We start from the raw sequence: 21,763 nt of genomic DNA, 5'->3' as shown, positions 1-21,763 counted from the left end.
GAAGGGAAGGGGGCTCCCACACAGCACCCTTGGAGGCGAGCTTCCTGTGTTGGAAGTTTCCAGGTGGACTTCCTTCCCCTCAACCATGTCGCAAACTGCTGCCAGGACGGATGCTCAGACTTCACAAGGAGGTTTCAGGGTCAAAGGCTTCCTCCGTGTACTGCAGCTGTAGCTGCAGCCTGCCCTATAGGCCCATTTAATGGCATCAGGGCCAACTGGGTGGTTGTGAGTGGCGAGCTGCTCCGCCCCGCTCAGGCCCACCAGCTGCCCCTCCACCTCCACCCTGGCATCTGCAAATATCTCCCCATGGACTTTGTACAATGCCCCTCCCTCACTTCCTCCCCATGTGGTGTAGGGGTTAAGAAACTGGCTTTGGAGTCAGATAAATCCATATTTGAGTCCCACTTACGAGCTGTGTAGCCCTGGGAAAGTGTCTTCACTCCTGTATAAGACCCTTCGTCTGTAAAATGGAGTTTTATACTAACTACAGGCAAGTTGGGGGGATGGCATTAGATCCAGTGCCTGGTACCCATAGGTGTTCTGTAGGTGGTGACGGAGCTGTGCCTGCCTCATTCCCACCCACGTTTCCTCTAGCTTCTCCTCTGAGTCTTCTTCTCTCTGTCTCTTTTACCCCCAGTAAAGCCCTAACTTTCTTTTATTTTAACTGTGTTAGGGAAATCCTTCCGAAGGGATTGCTCGCCCATGCCTCTCTTGCACAGTGGGTTGGATGCAATGGAACATTCTCTGCATGACACAGGCACTGTCCACTAAGCACTTTACGGGCAGCCTCCTCCCCATAGCTGGGAAGTACTTGTGTCCCCATTTCCTGGAGGAAAGAGAGGCTCAGAGTTCAAGCCAGTTGCTCAAGGACATACAGATGATAAATATCAGAGCCAGGACACAAAGCTCTGTTGAATTCCAAAGCCTGCACTCTTTCCCAGTCTGCAGCCTTCAGAGCATCGTTTATTATGCAGTGATACGTTAACGCTCAGGGACTCATGGAGGTAGGACCTTTGGCCCTGAACTAAATGACCAAAGGTTGCTGTGCTTGCTGAGGTTGTGCTCCTGCTTTTCACAGTTTTTCTGCATCTCCCCTCATTCTCATCCAGTCAACTTACTACCTTATTCTTGCCTGAAGCAACAGCACCTCCTTCTCCTGCTGTGGACCCGCTCATTAGAATTGTGTGCAAAGGAAGTGTTCGTGGGCTACAAGAAAGAATGCTGGACTTTCCTTTGAACAAGGAGCTTCTGCACTACGATGCCGAAGCCATCTGTCGACTTGCTTGTTTAAGGCCCTGTTTGATTGCTTTATGACTTATGTCTGTGTTTGGGATAAAGGAGGGATGGCTCTTTCTTATTTCTGGGCAGAGTGGAAACCTTTTACCTTTCTGAAATCTGATCAAAAAATGCCTCTTTGCAAGGTTGGATAGTTGTCCAAGTTGGGTGGCAAGGTGAGTCAGGCCTTCCAGGTTCTCTTCCCACAGAACAGGCTGGTTGCCCCAACAGGGACCGACATTCCTGGAGTGTGTGAGAGGAGAAACCCACGGCCCAGGCCCTGGGGAAGGGGTTTGGTCTCCTCCAACCCAAGCCCTAAGTCCGGACGCCCGGCTTATATTCCTAACTCCAGCGTCAGCTCTCTCTAGATGGCGCCAAGTCATGTACCACCTATAGGGGCCAGGCTGCACATCTGTAAAATGGGTGCATGGCAGTCACTGCACAGAGTCTACACAGAGTGAACTCTGGCCCCAGAGGCAGCAAGGCCATGTGGACATGAGGACTTGTTGTACAGGCTTGACTGTTGTTGCTCTCGTCACAGTCTCCAAAGAGCTGACCCTGGCAGGCGTTAGAGCTGTCTGTGTGGAGCCGTGTGCGTTAGAACCCCTGCCCCTGCCTGTCAGCTGTGGTCACAGGCATTTGGAGGGGCGGGGAGGGTTTCCAAAGCCTGGGGCGGGAGTGGGAGGGCGGAGGCCTTCTGAACTGCCTGGCATTTGAACTTCCATGGGTTTCTTTCGCAGCCTCAATTTGCGTTTTATTCAGCAAACTCAGAAGTGGGAAAGCCTGCTGCCTGGATGCCGGTGGGCAGCGGCACAGTGCGTCTGGGGCGGGCCAGGGGCAGAGGGCCTGCGTTCTGTGGGGAGAGCAAAGAGGGTGCATGGGTATTCTCCAGAGCGAGTTTGCCAATCCCTCTTATGATCCTTCCTCCGTTCTAAAGCAAAGGACATAAATGCTAACTATGGTTCTTGCCTGTGCTGATAAGGAAAACCAGTGAATGCAGGAGTCTCATTAAGAAAATCCTAAAATTTTGGTCTTATCACTGCTGCAACATAATACAGTAAGGATGTTAATTCCAACCTCCCTCGGCTCCCCCCCGCCCCAAAATCCCTTCAGTGAAGGCTGGCAGAATGAACCACGCTCCTGCTCCAGCCTGGAGTCCCGTCTGATTCGGATTTGTCCCCTCTCCTTGGCACTATAGAGTGAATCTCCAGTGCGAGAGGATGGGGTTTTGCCCCAGCACACTTCCAGCTGCCTCTGCGGTTATCTAGTTCCACAAACGTGGTCTGAATCCCTACTGTGTGCAGGCTCTGGTTGTCAGAGCTGTGAAATGTCAGAGTCTAGCTGAGTTCATCTTCTTGCAAGAGCCAATGAGCTGAGGAGGGAGCTCTGATTTATAGGCCAAGCTGCCAGCCGACCTTGTCCCCAGCAAAGACTCGTTTCAACAGGCTTCTCGTCCAAGTGATTATCTGCTGTTTGTACTGCTCACTCTTGGCAACGATCTTACAATTCCTGTTAGCAAAGAGGAAACAGGCACCTTGAAGTAAGTACTTCTCTCGTAAAGAGATGATTCGTGGAGGAAGGTTCGTGTCTCTCTCGGGAGCTTGCCTGGCCACCCTCAGCCCTGCTCTTTAATGACAATGAACTTCTTTACTAGCCTGCTCTGCTCTTCCAAACCCCTTTCCTGTGTGGGTTTCTTTTTCTCCCCATGATACCTCCGTGGGGTAGGTAGATTGACTTGAGAATTCCCATTTCTCAGGGAAGGAAGCTGATGCCAGAGAACTGAGAGGACTTGCTCAGAGCTCTGCTAGGGAGTGGCAGAGCCCGCCCAAACCAGCGCCTGGCTCCTCGTCTGCATCTCTTTCCACTACACCAAACCCCAAGCTGGCAGGAGGGCAGAAGAGACTGCAGCGAACAGGTGCCCACCGGGCCTGCCTGGGCTCCGCGCAGAAGCTCGCGCTCAGAGGGGCTGAGGAAGGCGGGCCGGGAGATGCTGCCACCCGGGACTGAGAGGTGCGGAGGGGAGAAGCAGGGCCACGGCTGCCGAGTCACCGTGATGGATGTTCGCGGCTAATGGGTGGGTGGCTCTCACATGCACTTGTGCCAGGGTGGCCGCGCTTGCTGGCAGGCCAGCGGGCCAGGCATCGCATTTCAGCAACATGACCCCAGCACAGTGCGAGTGAGGGGAAACGTGCCGGCTGGGTGTGTGTGGTCTTCAACCCGGAGAGGGGCCGGGGGCCAGTGGAGGGACTGGGGGGTGTCGGGAATCTCCACTCCTATCTGTTCCACTTCTTGGCTGGCCTTGCCAGCTTCTTCAGAATAAGCAACGCTGTGTGTCCCCCCAAGACCCAGAAAGAAAACTGTGTTTAAAAGTCAGAGCTTCTGAAGGACTTCGCAGTGAGAGGAGCGCACTTGGCATGAAAACATTCCAGGAAAACAGAAGCTCCCAGTTTCCCTGCCTCAGCAAAAGAATTGGAAAGGCGTTTTCCAAGTGGGGAGACAGGCGATTCCTATTTTCTCGGGATCGTACGTGAAAGTAATTCTGCTCCCTGAAATGGTTTACTCGAACCCTCTCACACCTGGGTTCCCCACTGGGTGACTTAGCAATCTCCAAAATGCGCTGACATTCTGGCCAGTAAGAATACGCACTGTTACTTCTAATGAGTGGATTTGTTTTTGAAAGGTTCCCCTGAGCCAGTGGAGCACCCAGGTGCAGCCACAGTGCTGGTCCTGGGGAAAGGAGGCCGCACGCACGACTTCAGGGTGCCAGGGCTAAGTATTCCAGTCTTCCCGTCTAGACACAGAGGAGGGAGGAGGAAACCAGAGGAGACTGGGGCTCCGAGAACTGGGCCTGTGCCTGAAAAAGAAGAACTCTCCCTTTGTTCCGCATTCCGCTGCCCACTGCTTGTCCCTGAGCCTGGCCTTGCGGGAAGGCAGAGGAGACCTCTGGGGCTTGGCCTGGAGAATTCCTTATTTCTTTTCTTGCTTCCTCCTACGCCATGTGGCTCCAGATTATGACATTTCTGCTCAATGCTGTCAGTGCCTTGGTTTGTGGAGAATGTCTGTGTACCCAGGTCCCTTGGCCAAGAAGGAATGGTGCCTGGAGCCTGCTGGCATCTGCTCATGCCCTGTCTCCCTTCCCCTCCCACATGACCAGCAGACAAGGAACAGTTTCTTCCCCCAGGCAGCCAGGCAGAACTAAGCAAGAGGCGAGGCAGGCCAGGCCCAGGACCCCAGTCCCAAGCTGGCGTGTCTGGCTGAGGCTCAGCTTCAGGAAGAGGAAGGTACAGAACCAGCTGTGACTTGCTTCACTCCTCTGAAACATAGTGATCAAATAGCCACGAGCCTCGGCCCCTGCCCCTACCCAAAGGGGAGCCTGCAGAGAGCCAGGGCCCACTGGCTATTTTTAGAAGGCTATCAGGTGCACAGGACACCCAGTTGCTTTTTTCCACCTGTTTGCGGTCACTATAGGGATCCTGTGTCTCTGCCACAGGCCCTGCCCGTTGTGCTATAAGAGTCACTCTGTGGCCGGGGCAGCCACTGAGCTCCCTCCCGATGTAACCCAGCCACCTCTCTGGCCCTGCCTGGCCATGGCAGTGAGTCACTGAGATCCTTGGGCCCATGGTCATTTTGTCCTTGGAAGCATGGATGTTGGACACTAATGCTTGCCCTTCTCTGTTTCCTTAATGAGTTTTCAAAGGTCAGAAAGTAAAGTCGGGTCAGGAAGAATCTTGAATTGGGAGACCACCATGAGGAGTGGTGATTCATTGAGCAGAAGGTCCCAGAGTCTTTGTTCTGCCAGGAAAGTGCACAGCGTATACAGTCATCCAGGGGCGTGCCCGTGTGCACCATGGAGCTCATCGCCAACAGGTGCAGGGGCCTGTGGGCCTTCAGAGGAAGCTTCATAGAGGAGGTGGTGCGTGAGCTCAGCCTTGAAGGACGGGCAGGGTTTGACTAAGGAATGCGGGAGAGGAGGCGTCACAGGCAGAGGGAATCTCGTAAGCTGGCAGCAGGATAGCCTGAGGTGTGCCTAGGAACCTCGAGGAGACAGTGAAGCAGGCTCAGAGGGCTCGGCAGGGACAGTGAGAAAAAAGTCTGGAGAGAGTGTGAGGTGTCAGCAGGTGTGAAAAGCCTTGAATGCCAGGTGTTTGGACATGGTCTGGTGGATCAGAGGCACTGAGGGTCAGAGCAAGGAGAGGCAGAGGAGCGTGGCAGTGTGGTGGCCAGCTCTGCTCCCTGCTGCCACGATGGCATGGGGTCTTCAGGCACAGAGCAGCAGCAGTAGATTTGGGGCAGCATCTTCGTGGCCCCACCCTCCACACTTGTTCACAAATCCCCAGGATGTGGCAAGCTGGGGCTGGCTCCCGGAGCCCATTGTTGCCATCTCCTCCCAGCTCCATGTTCAGTGACATCCTGTTGGTAGCTCGAAATCAAAGTGGGAGTAGTCATACAACAGAGACTGGCAAACACTACAAATCAGGGTCTAGCTGGGTTTTGTATGTTGTTTCGTCCCCCAGCGCCACCAGAGCTGGCTGTTAAACATTTACCAGCACAGCACTGGGTGATGGCAGGCCCCCAAAGGGACTAAGAGTGGGATCAGCAGTGGCCACACTGGTCAAGTGCGTTTGTGGACACGTGTCATGCCCTCTTCCCTGTTGAGGAGGCTGGAGGTGGGGTGGGGATGGGGCCTCCGCCAGGAGAGTTGAGCAGTCTCGGCCATTTGTTGGCGAGTTCTGAAACCAAATTCCTTAACATGGACCACAAGACCTCTGACGCTCCTCACACAGAGGAAACACGTGTTTCCTACCTTTCTGCCTCCTCGCCTGAGCAGGCTCTGCTCCGGCCACACTGAACCCCTTTCAGCTCCCTGAATGCAACCTGCTTCTCCTCCTCCTTGGCGTGTGCCGTCCCTCCCTCGGGGTCCCCCACAGCTCACCCATCGTGGGGTTTCACTTGGCCCTGGCCGGTCTTGGGCTCCAGAATCCCAGGTCCCGGGCCTGGCACTTAGAGTGTCCTCAGTAGATGCCCACCTGTCTGTAGCTCTCCTCCTGCCTGCTGCCAGAGCATGAGAGTGGGGATGGGGAGGGACTGCCTTTTCCGAGTGGGCCGAAGAGCTTGTGCGCAGAGGCAGCATCTCAGCAAGCTTGCTTTCTTAACTATGGGTCTGGTCAGTCTTGACGACATGTTGAAAGCAGCAGGATTTGTTCGATGCTTTAGAGTCCCAAAGCACTTCTCCTCCCAACACCTTTGTGAGATGAGTAGCACTCCCATAGAGATGTAGAGATGGGGAAACTGAGGGCCAACGGGTAGACCCCAGACCTTGACCCTGATCCGGAGGCTTCGGATCCTTCCTCCCAAGTGAGCTCAGACATCAGGAGCTGCCCAGCCTCCTCTAGATCAGGGTCCCAGGCCTGACTCCAGAGACAGGTCTGCAAACCCCATCACCGCCATCTCTCAAGGACTTGCCTCTTAAAAATGGGCATTAGTGGTGGCGATGAACACACTGTTGCAGTCATTGCTCTTTTGGGAAAAGAAAAACCTGGCTTCTTAGAGTTGTTGTATTTTTCTGTAAAGAGGAAATTAATTTTAATCTTTCTTTTTGGTTTAAAATGTTGTTCTTTGCTTTTTCCGCCCTACAATTGAAAAGGAAACATTTGTCTGTTGAGAAAAGAAATGATAATTATAGACTAAAAATTGTTTCTATTCTGATTTGAAAAAGTGACCAAAAAATTCCATCACACAGATGGGGCCCTGCTCACGGAGGGTGTTTAACAATGAAGCCCCAGGCCGGTTTGGGGCTCAGAAGGACATTCGAGGTGGATGTGGGCTCCAGTATCGTCAGGGTGAGGGGCTTTTTCGAAGGCTGGTCTCCATTTCTGATGCTAGTTAGTAGTCCCTGTGGGGTCTGGACACACTGCACCCTCCACGTGGTTCGCCAGTGGGAGGAAGGAGATGTGACTGCACAGTTTACCTGTGAATTGCGTGGCCCGTTAGGTGAGCTCTGTGGATGAGACCTTGGGCTCCTTTGCCCCTGAGCTCGAGAGCCACCTAGCTTCATTCCCTTAGTCGCGAATTTTGCTTTTCAGCCTCACAGAATTACAATTGCTACAAGTCCTTCGATCAATAAAACAGGAAACTGATTAGACTGTGAAATTAAACTAATAATGTCATGCTATTAACCCTCAATCAATGGGGAAAGAGCTCAAAATGAAGGCTATTTCCTAAATCCATATTACCCTTTGGATACATGTATTTACTTTTTGGACGAACTCCTAGGAGCACACACGTGCCTCGGAACCCTTTCTTTCCCGAAAACACAGCGCGATTCGCACTGCGGTGCTGGCTGCATGCGTGCTGTGGGAGACAGGTCGGGGAGAGCCGAGTCCACAAAGGGGCTAGGGTAGGGCAGCCCCTGGGCCTTGGGTGGCTGAGGGGGGTGGCCCTCAGAGCTTCTGCTGCATGTGTGATCCCATGGGCCCCTACGCACCCTCAGCTGCCCCTTGAGACTAGAAACTCCTCTTTGGGGTTAATGCCAGGCCACCCCCTGACCAGATCTGAGGCTCAAGTACGTAGCACTGGTTGGAGAGCTCCTTTTAAAAATCTCACATGAATTCTGCCTGCACACCACCACCACGCACACTGCAGTGTGGGGTCTACTGCACCCTTTGTGTGTTCAGCACTCTGGGAAACAGCAGAGGTCCTTCCCATTCTCCTCCCCTCTCCCCGACCTCGGCCCCCATTGTCCACCGCCACCCCAAGCATAGGCTCAGTACAGACCTGGCAGATGGGAGGCAGTGCACATACTTGGGAATGAGGGGCAGACATTGGGGCTGTTTTCTGATATATCCTGATCACTTTCAAGGACCGGTTTGGGGGATGGAATATTGGTCTTGTCTAGAAACACAGTCTCCAACCTGGACGAGCCTCCACCTGCAAGGCTGTCTCCAGGGGCTCCTGGAGACTGGGCTGAGCCTCCCGGCCCCTGAACTGACCTTCTGGCCCGTCAGTCAGGACGGCCTCCTGAGACAACCTGGGCAGCCAGCAGCGCAGACTGGGCTCCGGTCACAATATGACAAAGGCTCACTTGCCACAGTGTTGAGGACCAATGTCAGGTGTGGACAAGTCCTGAGAAGCCACGGCTTGTCACTCACCAAAGAGGTGTGGGCCAAGCTGGGCCTCAAACACGAGCTCCAAGACAGCTTCAACTACAGCACTTTAGTCCCTCCAGCTCTTTCCGTTTGCTCCTCACTGTATAATCTAGCCCTGCAGAGCAGAGGGGGCAGTTGTTATTACCCCCATCTAAGGGATGAGGGTAACTGAGGCTGGATGACTGAGGCATGTGTGGGGTCACACAGCTAAAGAAGAGAGGAGCCCGGCTCTAGAACCCTGGTCCAGAGCTCTTTGGTTGCCCGAGTTCTCTCCACGGGGCTGTACTGGAATGAGCGAAGTCTTTGTCCTTCCCTGGCCTTGCCACTGAGGAGGAGGAGCTAGCATGCCCTTCCCATTGGCGGGACCTGTCCTCCGCCAGGACCTGTCAGTTCCATCACAGTGGAATGTTGCCAAGGATCAGACCCCTCTCTAAAAGTGGTGATGGTATTTAATAACTAATTACTCTAATGATCCTGCAGAAATGCTGGAGACCTGTTTTAGGAGAGATGTCAATTAGAGCCATCTGCACGGTGAATAAAGGAGCCCTACCCCAGCTGTACTGTTGAAACATGTTAGCGTTTTCCTACCAGCGGCCATATGGTACTTAACGAAAGTGAATTGTTCACACTGCACAACCCGCGCCTCCTGATGAATACCAGCATTTTGTTTTGGAAAATAGTTCTTCAATCGTGTGGAATATTTTTCAATGCAGTAAGTAGCAAGTTGGAAGCCGGCAAGCCCTTGAATGCAAAAAGACTTGCATCACCTCAAGATGCTCTTCCCTCCATCCCAGCCCATCCCCCACCCCCGCCGGCTGCCGAGCGCAGCCCCACCCCAGCTCCCACATCCCACCTGTGCCTGGTCCTCAGCATCTGTTTCTGAATCTGCTCAGGAGAGCCAAGGCCACACAGGGTTCTTGCCCCACCCCACCTTAGCATTTTTACTTATGTGACATTAGAAGCAGGAAGTCTGAAGCTGGGTAGAGTGGGAGCACTGAGCTCCGTCTGTCTTTGTGCGAGACATTGGGCAGAAGCCCCCCAAGAGCTGAAAAGCAGTACAGGATGTTTAATTGGGGCTGTCTTCAAGGAAGGGTTAACTTTCCATTTGCGGTCTGTTCTTTTTAAGACGTGCAAAGCTTGGGTCAACATTGGTTGCTCAGTGAGGTGGAGACGGACTGTTTCTGGGGCTGAGCAGAAGCTTGCCTGAAAACCCTCTCGTCTATGTCACCCACACAGACAAGGCCGCCAGACAGCAGTGACAAAAAGTCATTGCCACCTGGTGGCCACTCCCTGACTTGTGGCCACTCCCTGACCTGTGCCCAGACATCTGGGGCTGGGGTGCAGCCACCCTGCGGGTTCTGTTAACTGAACACAGGCTTGTTTCAGAAACAGACCAGGGTGTGATGAGGCCTCTATTGTGCCGGGAGGAGAGCTGATAATTGTGCTTTGTTACTTTACTCCCGCCACCTACCCACAGCCAGGTCGTGTTGGTCAAGGGGACCCTTCACCCCCTCCTGGGCCTCTGTGGCCTCTGTCGGCTGCAGGCCCTGCTGTCAGGGCCCCAGAAGGAAGCTGTTTTATTGCAGTCTGCTCTGGGACCAACAGAGTTTCACTTGCTGGCGATGTCTATTCCGGAACTTTCCCTAGAACCAAAAGTCACTTATTAAAGCTTAATAAGAGGCAAGATTGACTGCAGTTAGTAATACAGAAGATCTGTTGCAAGTCCTGATACCCAAGATGTTCTTCACAAAACCCTGGTCCCATAAATCTCACTTATTTCCAATTCGGCAGCAACTGATCCCAAGTTACAATAATGATCCTGAGTTCAGCCGAACACGTTCTTAAAGGAAATCCTTCTGGGTGAAAAATAGCAGAAATGAGCTCACATCTGTCCCTGAGCAGCAGACTGCACCATTTCCTTTCCACACCTCCACCCTGGGTATTTTCTCGTTCTCACTGGCACCTGGGAGCGTAACAGATGTGTGTCTGAAAGAACTGAGTCACGGTAGCTTCCAGGTGGCCACCTCTGCAATGACCAAGGCCCAGAACAGCATCTATCACCCTTGACCATGAAAGGTGCCCAGAGCATCTCAAATAAGTCACCAACCTTTCCATTAGGCCAATTCCAGAACCACCTTCAGACCAGAACCCACTCTGCTGCCCTTCCTCTTACTCTGTTTGGGGAATGCCTGGCAGTTACCCTAAAGGGTTAACCTTCCTCATTTGGGAGAGCAGGGGTGGGAGGAGGCTGGGGCCAGTTTGACATATGCTGCCTGGTCTGAACATAAATGCTGTGCTCAGACACTGAATTTGATGAATTGCATTATAAAATTTAAAAACAAATTTAAAACTCTATTAACTCCCTGTAATGGCCTCCTCCTGGAGTACACAGACAGCAGCCGCTCACTGGCAAGGAGAAAAAATACTCTCGTGTGCTATGTGCTTCGCTTGCAGCAGGAGACGGGTGGGAGCTGGCGAAGGGTGCAGGGCCCACACTCCCTCTGCACCGTCCACTGCTTCCTGCTCCTGGGTCAAGAGCAGGGCCCTGGCAGCAGGCCATCACAGGAGGCACATCTCCAAGGTTAAACTTTGTCTGGCTCCTGTGTTAAAATTTAAATTCCACTTTCTCTTGAGGCTAAAACACTGACTGAATGATGGGAGGGATGAGCTTACAAGGTGTGGCTGAGGTCTGGGGGGCGGGCAGCGCATCCACACTGGAGGCTGTGGTTTGTGGGTCAGCACGTGGGTGCCAGGCAGGAGGAGGTGTGTCCCAGCGTCACCCACTCCACCCTTTGCACGGGGAGAAGACTCAGGGCTCGGGGATGCTCGCTTTCACTGCAGGCCTCTGCGAGTGGAACAGTGTTCCACGGGAAAGGGGGTGTTGGCCTGGTTCCAGTTGACCAACTGGAGAGAGATGAACTTTTGTTGAGAAAGGAGACAGCCAAGCAGCTGTGTGTGCACGTGGGCAGAGAGGAGGAGCTCGGCCAGCAGTGAGAAGTCCTGGGGGCCCAGGGGAGGGCTCCCTCCATGTCTCTGCCACTCAGAGACACCAAGCTGTGGAGTATGAGTGGCTGCGTGGCCCGATCTCTGGGGAGCTCAAGCGGTTTTCTACCAACCAGTAGCTTTTATGTTTGAGAGGCAGCTCTCAGTCCTTCCTCGCATATAAAGTGATTTGGCGCTATTTGGGGAGGAAAAGGGGTGGTGTGCACATATGGCAGGTCTGGGTGTCCAACGGCAGTGGAGGAATTGCATATATACGGCGAGTGTGTGAGAGAGTCAGGGGGAGTGTGTGTGGGCGCGTGTGCAGATCTGTGGATAAAAGTAAGCTGTGCCTGGTGACGTAGCTGCACGCTGGCCATTCCTGGGGCTGCGGGTTTAATGTGGACTCTGGATCCAGGGATGTCTGCCTTTCTAGGAGTGCCCTTCAATGCAATGGGGAAATGAGACTCACTTAAGGGGCTCGAGAGCTCCTGACCCTCCCTCCCTCCCTCTGGAGCCACTGTTCCACCCACTTTGGGGAGGAGGCCAGGATGGGCTGGGCTGGGCTGGGGTGCTGAGGAGACTAGAAGCTCCTGGCCCAACAGCTCCCATGGCATTTGGTGTCAGAGAATATGTGAGTCTTTCCTGGCAATTTAGCAGCTGATGCAACACAAAGAGCTCCGGGTCACGGACGCACCTTCCCTGTAGCCCCTGGGAGCCTTGATCCTGGCCAGCAGAGAAAAGCCAGGTAGACCCAGGAGCTCCCAGGAAGCTCCTCCCCTGGCAGCTCTGGATGGGGCAGGGCATTTGGGGTAAAGGAAAGGGAGATGACATCTGTAATAGCTTGAGGACCCCCTGTCTCTCTAGGGACTAACAGGTTAAACAAGAATCAGGGGCAGGTACAGTAACGAAGAGAACAGAATTTCCTCGTGCCAGCACACTCTGGAAGATCCACTCCTGGACAGTCGTCCTGAGCTTCCGATCCTTGTAAGCCTGCTTTGGGCCATTTTGTGTAAATCAGACTGCTTTTAGAAAAAATAATGCTACGAATTAGCCCCCATTATTTTCAATAAATGAGATTTTTCCTATGGCGTTAGAAAAAAACACAGAGAGAGACATGTGCATAATGCAGAGTTTACACAGCTCTTTCTGTGAATGTAATGTCGCTCCTGCCATTTTCATTGAAATCTGAACCAAGTGAGGAACCACCGAGAGTTGAAAGGCCCCCGTCTTAAGAACGCCATTCAGAGCACATTGGTGCCTCTCCCGCTTCCGCTCTGTGCAGCAGGCCGATGATTCAGTCTCGGTATATTTCTGCCCACATACATTTCTTCCCAAAGCACAGTAAACAGCAGAAGAACACGAGCTTCGGAAGCATCCAGACTTTGGGTTGAGTCCACGTGCAGTGCTTTGTGAACCTGGGGAGTCACTTGGCCACACACTCCCTAGAATGATTTACCTCGTAGGGTGCTCATCATCATTATTATTTTATATTTGTGAGAATCATGAAGATGAAGCACCTAGCCTCATTCTTATTACATGATAGGCATTCAGTAAATGACAGCTTTTCCTATGTCTCAGTGCCTTCGTTGACACAGTGTCCTCCCAGCCTGGCCTTTTCTTCTCTTTCTTGCCTCCTGTTGAAACCCCGCTCATCCTTTAAAGGGCCAGCTTGCACACCCCTGCCTCCAGAAAGCCTTCCTTGCTGGCCTGAGCCCGAATGATGTCTGCCTCTGCAGTACCACAAGATGCCAACTTGTGTTCCAGCCCAGATGCCATTCCCCTTTCCATTCTGCCCAGTGTCTCCCCAGCTGCACTGAGCTTCTTGCGTGTAGGGACCATTCTTGCCCCTCACTTGCCACAGCAGCGCCCAGCCCCATGCCTGGCACAGAGGGTGCCCCAGACATGCTTGCAGAGTGAATGGTTTTGAATTGTTGAGTGAAACTGAGGTCCCACAGTCTGTTTGGGGCTCCAGTAGTTCAAAACTTCCCTTGCCAGACTACTGTGGGTGTCTACTCAACTGCAAAATTAGAAAGAAAAAAAGAAGTGCCTTTTGTGGTGACTCAGAGCTGAAGACACCTTGGGTTTCACAGCCTAGAATCCCCAACAGGCTTTTTCGAAGTCCCTTAACCCTGTTGAAGCTGCAGCAATATCGACTGGCTCTAAAAGGAGTTGCTAAAATGCAGTCTGGCGCAAAGGAACTTTCTGGGCTAATGGAAATGGTCTCTATCTCAATTGGAGTGGTGGTTGTATGGATGTAAACATTTGTCAGAACTTGTCAAACTGCACACTTAAGATCTGAGCAGTTACTCTGGAAATTATACCTCCATAAAATTATTTAATTAAAAAAAACACAGCCCGATCAGACAGGCCAGGTGGAAGGGCTTGTTCTGGTCCGTGAGTCTCCTTGCACTGTGGGTGAGGGGACTTTGAGAAGTGTGGCCAAAGCCAGCAGGTCACAGGATGGCTCTGGGAGGAAGGGGACAGAGCATCCTCTGCATTTGTGGAGTTTAATCCTTTCGGTCCCAAGCTCAGCCTCAGTGCAAAGGTACCTCCCCATCCGCTCCCCTGAGACCTCACCCTAGTCTGCTGCTAAAGAACTGCTGAGCACTGGCTGCCTGGCTCATCCACGAGCAAGCGTCTACCTCTTATCAGAGGGGACGGGGTTAACATTAATGTAAACCCCAAGGCCCCTCCAACAGATATTTGCACACCCATGTTCATAGCAGTGTTACTCACCATAGCCAAAAGCAACCCAGGTATCCATCGATGGCTGAATGGATAAACATAATGGTGTATACATACAGTGGAATGTTATTCTGCCTTAGACAAGAAGGCACTACTACATTCCTGGACATACGCTACAACACAGGTGAACCTTGAAGACATCTGCTAAATGAAATAAGCCAGACACGAAAGTACCAATATTGTAGGATTCCACTTATGAAGTACCTAGAGTAACCAAGTTCATAGAGACAAAAAGCAGAAGGATGGGTACCAGGGGCTGGGGGGAGAGAGGGGCGGGGAGTTAGTGTTTCCAGAGTACAGAGTCTCAGCTGGAGAAGATGAAAAAGTTCTGGAGATGGAGAGTGGTGATATTTACACACATTGTGAATGTACTTAATGCCATCAAAGTGTGCACTGAAAATGGTTTAAATGGTCAATTTTATATTCCGTAAATTATACTGCAAAAAAAATTTTTTTTAAAGAGAAAGGACGAAAAAAATCCAAGGCCTCAGCCTGCTTTCTGGCCCCCATGAATTTTGACATCTCGTATTTCAGAGGCAATGCTTGGCTGAGGATTTGATTTCTGTACTGAAAATAAAGGTGTGGAAAACACAGGCCACCCTTCCCCCCACCACACCCCTTCAAATCAGAGTGCAGCCCTTCAGAGTGACAGGTGTCCTTCCTGAACGCCAGGGTCCTTTGGTCAAGACAGACACAGTCACACCACTGGTTTAACTTGATTTTCTCGTGTTGACTCTCACAGGCAACGTGCGGCCTCAACCTGACAGCCAAGGGGCGAATTTTCCTTTATCACTCCAGAAATTCCCAGCATCATAATTGGGGTGACCCCGTCCTTGAGACCCAAGGGGCCCCAAGCCTCAGAAATTAGAACACACTCAGTAAAAGGGGCCTGGCTGTCAGGGCGGGTTGGTTCTTGGCCTGTAATTCGGAGTGACACCCAGCACTTGTCACGGCAGGGAGCCAGGCCCCCAGACAGGAACATGGCTGAGGGCTCAAGGAGGCCAACTCTCCCACCTCTGCCTCAGGAGCCAGATTGGATTTGTCCCTTGAATGTCATCACGCTGCATCCATCACCACCTCAAACTCACGCTAACACTTTGCACACTTAGGGGAGAGAATGTCTTAGCACAGCAGCTTTCTGCAAGGGGCCGCCGACCTTTGTGTTTGCAAAACAAAGCCAGAATGTCGAGTCCTGATCTCTCTGCATAAAGGTCTGCTGCATTCAGGCCTTGTGGGGAACAAAGAGAATCTGTGGGAAATGCCTGAGCCCACGCGGTGGAAAGAAACTGTATACTGTTTACCCGAGGTCCATATCAATAAATACACACCACACATTGTAAACGAGGACAGGGCCATTCTAAACAGACTTCTAGTTTCTCCTCCCACCTAATGAAGTGTGAGAAACAAAACACTCCACACACACACAGCCACCTTTCTCCAGGGGTGGTGGAAAGGACTATTCTGGACTTGCCTGGCATCCCCCATTGTCCGTAAAGTCCCTGTTCTCTGTGGAGCCTGGGCCAGTGTACATTGCTCTCGCCCCACACCAGCCCACCTCTGGGTGTCACTTGCCTGCAACCTGGCTTTTTGTCTCTGCTTCCACATTTGTTCTGAGTTTCCTCTTGGCACCGTCCGTGGCCCTTGGGTGGCTGCCTGCCTCCCTCCCAGTGGGCAGCCTGTGGTCTCACTGGATACTGTGGGCTCGGGGGGAAGAATCTGCTTTCTCCACTTTGCTTCCTCCATTGAGCTACTGTGAAGGGAAGGGCGTTAAAGGCCTTTAGGAAGGAAGAGTAACTTCTCAGTTGGGTTTGAGCTGTAGATTCCTGTAGTGGGCAGAAGCAGGCACTCCATGACTCTGCATATGTAATACAGTTAAACACTCGTGTGCTCACGCACACGCACACACACACCCACCAGCAGATCAAGAGGAGGCATCCTGTTTAACCACTCACGGCCAATATTATGTCAGTTGCGTTAGTGCTTGGAATGCAGAGTTGTTTTAACTATAAAACGTAACAGGATTCATCTGTTGACAGAATTTAGAGCACAGAACTACAGGGACTGAAGAAAGCAGGAGGCCCCATCTGGGTATTTGGGAAGGGATGGTCCATCAGCTCTTTGCTGAGATTCTGGGCATTTGGGGCTTGGCCATCTCCAAGAAGATGGAGCTGGAGAGGCAGGTCTCAGGCCAGCCCAGTCCCTCCATACGCACCGAATCGGCGGCAGAAGGGTTCAAGTCTAATGATACGCGCTTGGTTCAATATGTTGGGATGCTGGAGAGCATGGAATGTGTCCAGAGGATGTCAGAATTCATGCTGTAGGCTTCATGAGAGTAGGATCCACTTCTGAAATTCATGATGATTTATCCCTGTGGAAAAAGGAGGCTCTGGGCTGTACAAGCGAGTGGCTCTCTTGGCACCAAGAGCACCTACAGACCTCCCGTCGAGGGTTAGAACAGCTGCATCATTGAGCCCATTGAGCAAGACCCGAATTAGCATTCAGGAAAAGAGAGGCCAGAAAGGAGAAAGGACTTATCCAAATTCACACCACCAATAAGTGGCAGAACGTGGACTGGAACCCAGGTTTCTCCCAACTCCCAGCACAGGAGTTCTTCAACCTCCTAAGCAGAGTATGAGCTGGGTACGGCAGTGCTTCTCAGTGTGTGCTCAGTTCACCTGAGGATTTGTTACAATGCAGGTTCTGATTCCGTAGGCTGGGGTGGGGCCTGGGATTCTGGATTTCTAACAAGCTTTCAAGTGATGCTGGCGCTGCTGGTCCTAGGAGATGCCTGAAGTCAGCTTCACTGGCAAGGAGGCCAGATGGTTTTGGTGCAAAGCTGGAATTCCTAATTCTCCATCATATCCGCTTGGCTTCATTCTTGTTCTGTTTTGTTTTTACCAAGATGTCTAAAAGTTTTTGTCTTAGACCCCCAACAAGGAGGTTATCTGTCACTGTTTGTTAGCTCCCTGCTACCCAGATCCCGGATGCTCCCTGGCATTCAGGAAGCTGGAATCAGGCCTGAAAAGTGCATTCCAGACACTGGGAGGGGCGTGCCTGTGGCCTTGTCAGAGTGAGTGTGAGACATGATCTCTGGTTGTGGGGAAGGACACTTTGTGGGTATGATATGTCACTCTGAGTTGCCTGGGCTGCAGCTTGACTAACTCTGGTGTACAGTGTCTCTCCTCCACAAGTGTGACGATGTGACAATGTGTGCCTCTGATCTCTTTCAGAATAAGAGGTCCTCGGTGGCAAGATTGTCAAGGCCTCTACTTTTTCCACCAATTCTGTCTTATCTGGAAATCTCTCCTCTTCAGAGCCTAGACTGAGAAAAGACCAGAAAGCAGCTCCGAGGAGCTGACAAAACAAATAGACATCACCAAGTGTGTGTACCCCAGATCTTTTTTCTTTCTTCATCATCAGTCCCTCGGGCTTTAATTCAGAATTGTTCTTTAAAAAAAAAAATACAAATTGACTATAAGATTGATTACCTGGATCCTAAATTAAGCAAATTTTGCAAACTCCTTGCAAGAAGTGGAGAGGGGCTGGAAAGATAACAGAAGCAAGAAACGTTTGCTAGAAGCTATTACAGGTGAGGCAACTGGAAAACTCTAGAATTGGATGTGCACGCTTAGGAGACCCTGCAGCCTGGGGCCAGTCAGGGCGGGGACACCGGGTCCTACAGGGCTCCTTCGGTCTAAGCTTCATGCTGTGTAACAGCCTGATGTCTCTGTTATGCTAAATTCTGCTAAGCATAGTGGGAAGTACGAAGTGTATTTCAGGTGATTTTGTCTTTCAAATGGCGAAAATGTTTTGTTCTTGTTTAAGATTGGACATTTAGAGGAATCAATTTTGGTTATCTCAAAAATACGTCTGCATGTGAGAAAAATGAGACTGTCACTCATAATCCCAGCCGACTTGAATGATGCTGTGCTGTCCTTATGCGACCTCCTTCTGGTTACTTGATGTGTCTCTTTTCCTTATTGTCTCTTTTTCCAACCTCTTATGGGAGTGTTCTCTACAATTCTAGCCTTGCTATACGTTTTACCGTTTTGTAGTTTGACCAATTACTCCCTAACCCCATGACTCCAAAAACTTGTGTCTCCAGCCTCCAACGTCCTATGAAACCACCTTCATCCTGATGTCCTCCAACCTCAGAGTCCACAGATCCAAAAACAAAATCCTCCACTCCCCTTGCAAGCCTGTGTCCCCTTCTGCCTCCCTCCCTGCGGAGAATGATCTCCCAGTACCCTAGCTCCGTGACTGGCTCCCGGGTCTACTCCCTTGTAACTTCTCATTTCTGGCTCATCCCTGTCTCCTCTGCCACAGCTCCGACCCTCATCAAGCCTCCGCTGGGCTCTCTGCATCAGTGCCCCTAAAGATCTCCTTGTTTCCAGTTGTCCATCTGGCCCTGTTGCTCAGAAATTCTCCCTCTTCCTCCCACCTTCTCCCCAGGAGCCTTGGTCTGCACCTGCGCCCAATGCAGTAGCCACTAGCCAGATGTACCATTTAAATTAAATAAAATTAAAAATTCATTTCCTCCATTTTATTAGCCAATTTTCAAGTACTCAAAGCCACATGTGGCCGGTGGCTACTATAGCACAGATTATAGAACAATCCATCATTGCAAAAATTTCTGTTGGGCAGTGCTGGTCCACACTGCTCTTTCATCTTGAACATCTTTCTTTCCTTCTCCCTCTCTCTGAATCCTCCCTGTTTCCCAGAGTCACAAAGAAGTTTCCTTACCTCGCAAACCTCCTCCTCTTAAGCAGCACAGAACTGCTTCCGATGGTGTATTAGAACCTATTAGAACTCTTCTGATTGCAGCAGACAGGCACCCAACTCAAGCTAATTTAAGCAAAAATGAGTATGTGTTAGCTCTTCAAACTGAAAGGTTCAGCAACAGCTTCTGCCACAACTAGACCCCGGGGTTCACAGGATGTCAGAACTCTTGTCTGGCTCTCATCTCTGCTTCTCTCTGTGGCTGGCTTCATCCTCTGTTCTGCAGGTTGCTTTCTCCCCATGACCAGGAACAGTTCCAGCTTACAACATCCATCCTGTTCATGATCCCGAGGGAAAAGAGACCCTTGTTTTCTGAGTTCATAGATCAGATCTAAGGGATTTGGGTCTGTTTGTGCCATGAACCTTGAATCAGTCATTGTGACCAGGGGAAGGGAACACACTGATTTGCGTGGCCTGGTCATGTGCTCACCCCAGTGGTGGGTCAGCACACCCGAACCATACCTACTGGCTGCACGTGGGAAAGAACAATTCTGTTATCAGAGGAAGGGGGAATGGATATCAGACAGACAACACAGATCTCACTACTGAATTCTGCTCAGAACTTTTCTCACCTTTTTCATTTGATAGCAAGCTTCCGCGTGCCTGGCAAAGGACCTGAACAGATGCTCAACAAATAGTTGATGCATTAATGGGTGGATAAATAAGTCAGTGGGTGGATGAGTAGAGGGATGAATGGGTGTACAGAAGGATGGGTATGACGGGCCTTGCTAACACCGTGGGGTGCTGTGGGGAAGACAAGAGGAGAGAACCAGGCCCCAGAATCAAGGAGCTCGCACTCACGCTCAGTAGAAGCGCCACTTGCTGTCCGATGGTCTAAATCCCCTTGAGCATTGGCCCAGCCCTGCCAGACTGTGGACTCCTGAGGGCAGCCCTCCCCTCGCAGCCGCTGGGACAGTGCTGAGTGCCGGCCAGGGCTGGCTGGTGGGCTGTCAGTCTGGCAGCACCTCTGTGCGTCTCTGTTTCAGAGGGACAGGAGGGCAGGCTGACCAGCCAAGTGGAGTTATTCTGGGTGTCTGAGGCACAACTCTCCCCGGATTCCTGGTCCCAGACACAGCAAGTTCACCATTCTTACTCAAGCCCCTCTCAATTGAAAACATGTTTTTTAAAAAAAAGTCCAAGCCAAAAAATCCACATAATTGGTGCTCCCAGCAGACAGCCGCAGAGCTGGTGCCTTCTTCTTGTGCAAGAGGATGTGTGGGTTTTGGCCCAAAGTGCAGCTCCCGGGAAATAGTAGGTGTGTCTTCCTTCCAGAAGCTCTTGTTTCTGGCAGTGGCCGCGGTGGCTGGGCTGCTGGAACTGTCTAGTAAACTGAAGAATTAATCCTGGGAAGTAATTAGCACTCCTGGAATGGTGGGCGGGGGCTGTGTGTTGTTGTCGTCAGTGTCTTCATCCGGAGGCCATGGGAAGCAGCGTTAACGAGCCTGAAGGGATCCTCAGGAAACCAGGGGGTGTGGTGTTTTGTTTTGTTCTGTTTTCATTTCCATCCTTTTAATCTCTTGTTTAAAATAGGCTCTTAGAATCTGGCAATCATATTTCCTCCCCGGTAAGTTAGTCCTTTTCCATCTTTCTTCTACCGCATCTTTTTCTGGGCACACGTTCATCAAGTAACAAAAATCCGCTAAGCGTCCAGAGGACCTATTTGAGCCTCAGTAGAACAGCCTGTCTGGAAGCTTGCTCACCCAGGGGCGCTCCTGCAGACCAGAGGGGCCGTCTGCAGAGGGTTCAGCCCGCTGGCTGTCACTAGGTCCGTCGGGGGAGGTGCTGACCCCTCTGCAGATCTGATCTCTGTACTGTTTCCGTATGGCACTGCCCTCTGGTGGGGCGGCCACTCTCAGGGTTTGGCTGTTTGGGGACTTGCTCTGTCTCCCGCTTTCTGGACTTGACCTTTTCTACAAAGCTCATGCCGTCCACAGGGCTTGTTGGGCCTTTACAGAAAAACAGTCCCCGGCAAGCCAGCATCCAGCCCCTGTCCTTCCTGCAGTCTCTCACCAGGGTGGAGGCAGGGTTGGGACCATCTGCCTGGATCCTCAGGGATTCAGCCTCGGGTTTGGGGTTGAACCTGGAAGATGGGCTCAGAACAGCTCCCTAAGCCTCCCACCTGGGACACCTGAGAGGAGGAACCAGGTCTAGTTAACACTCACACAGCTCCTGCTTGACGGGATCCAGTCACTCAGTGACCTCGGGCAAGTCATTTCCGACTCTCTGGGTCTCTGTTTCCTCCTCTGTGAAGTTAAGAACATTAGTCAGGGCAGGCCAGCTGTTGAAACAAACAACCCCCAAAATCGTGGTGGCTTCATCCAGTAGAAGCTTATTTCTTTCTGGGGTCACAGTGCAGGAATGAGCTCTGCTCTGTGACCCAACAGGAACCGAGGCTCGTTCCATGGTGTCTCTGACATCTGGGCCTCGTCCTCCCCTGCAGTGAACCAGGAAAGAGAAAGAGTAAAGAAGGTGGCCCTGCTCATAGCCATGCAGGCCTGGGGGATGCAAATCACTTACACACACATTTTGCACACACTGGCGAGAACTAGTCACACGGCCCCAGCTAGAATCAAGCAGGGCTGGGAAGCGTTGTCCCTCTGTGGTCCCCAAGAGAGAGGGACACAGATGTGGGGAGCACCAGTGGCCTCTGCCGCAGAGACAGGAATAAAGTGGCCCTCCCCAGGCTGCCCGTGAGGGTTGAATGTAAAATGCAGCATTCTCCAAGCACAGTGCTGGCCCGTGGACAGTAGATATTGTCATTTTTCTTCTCCTTCTCCTACCACTTATTCCCTTGAGGTTTATACAAATAGCAGACCAAGGCAGGAAATTAAATGGAT

General features: G+C 51.7%; 1 protein-coding gene across 5 annotated transcripts in view; it reads left to right on the top strand.

The window, feature by feature from the left end:
- The window catches only part of KLHL29 (kelch like family member 29), a 311,448-nt gene that overhangs the window by 129,435 nt on the left and 160,250 nt on the right, over positions 1-21,763 (top strand). Inside the window, exon 1 of one of the 5 annotated variants that reach the window (XM_070512537.1) lies at positions 2,696-2,815. The exons of 2 other annotated variants lie outside the window; for them this stretch is intronic. The gene's annotated coding sequence lies outside the window, so the exon portion shown is untranslated. Of the gene's footprint in view, positions 1-2,695; positions 2,816-3,149; positions 3,350-21,763 lie in introns of those variants that run through there. 2 more of the 5 variants (XM_070512535.1, XM_070512536.1) reach the window with 2 other exon arrangements.

Source organism: Equus asinus, chromosome 6 (genome assembly GCF_041296235.1).
Source record: "Equus asinus isolate D_3611 breed Donkey chromosome 6, EquAss-T2T_v2, whole genome shotgun sequence".
Taxonomy (NCBI): Eukaryota; Metazoa; Chordata; class Mammalia; order Perissodactyla; family Equidae; genus Equus; species Equus asinus.
The sequence above is the reverse complement of the archived record's forward strand: the minus strand, read 5'-3'. Positions and strand labels throughout refer to the sequence as shown.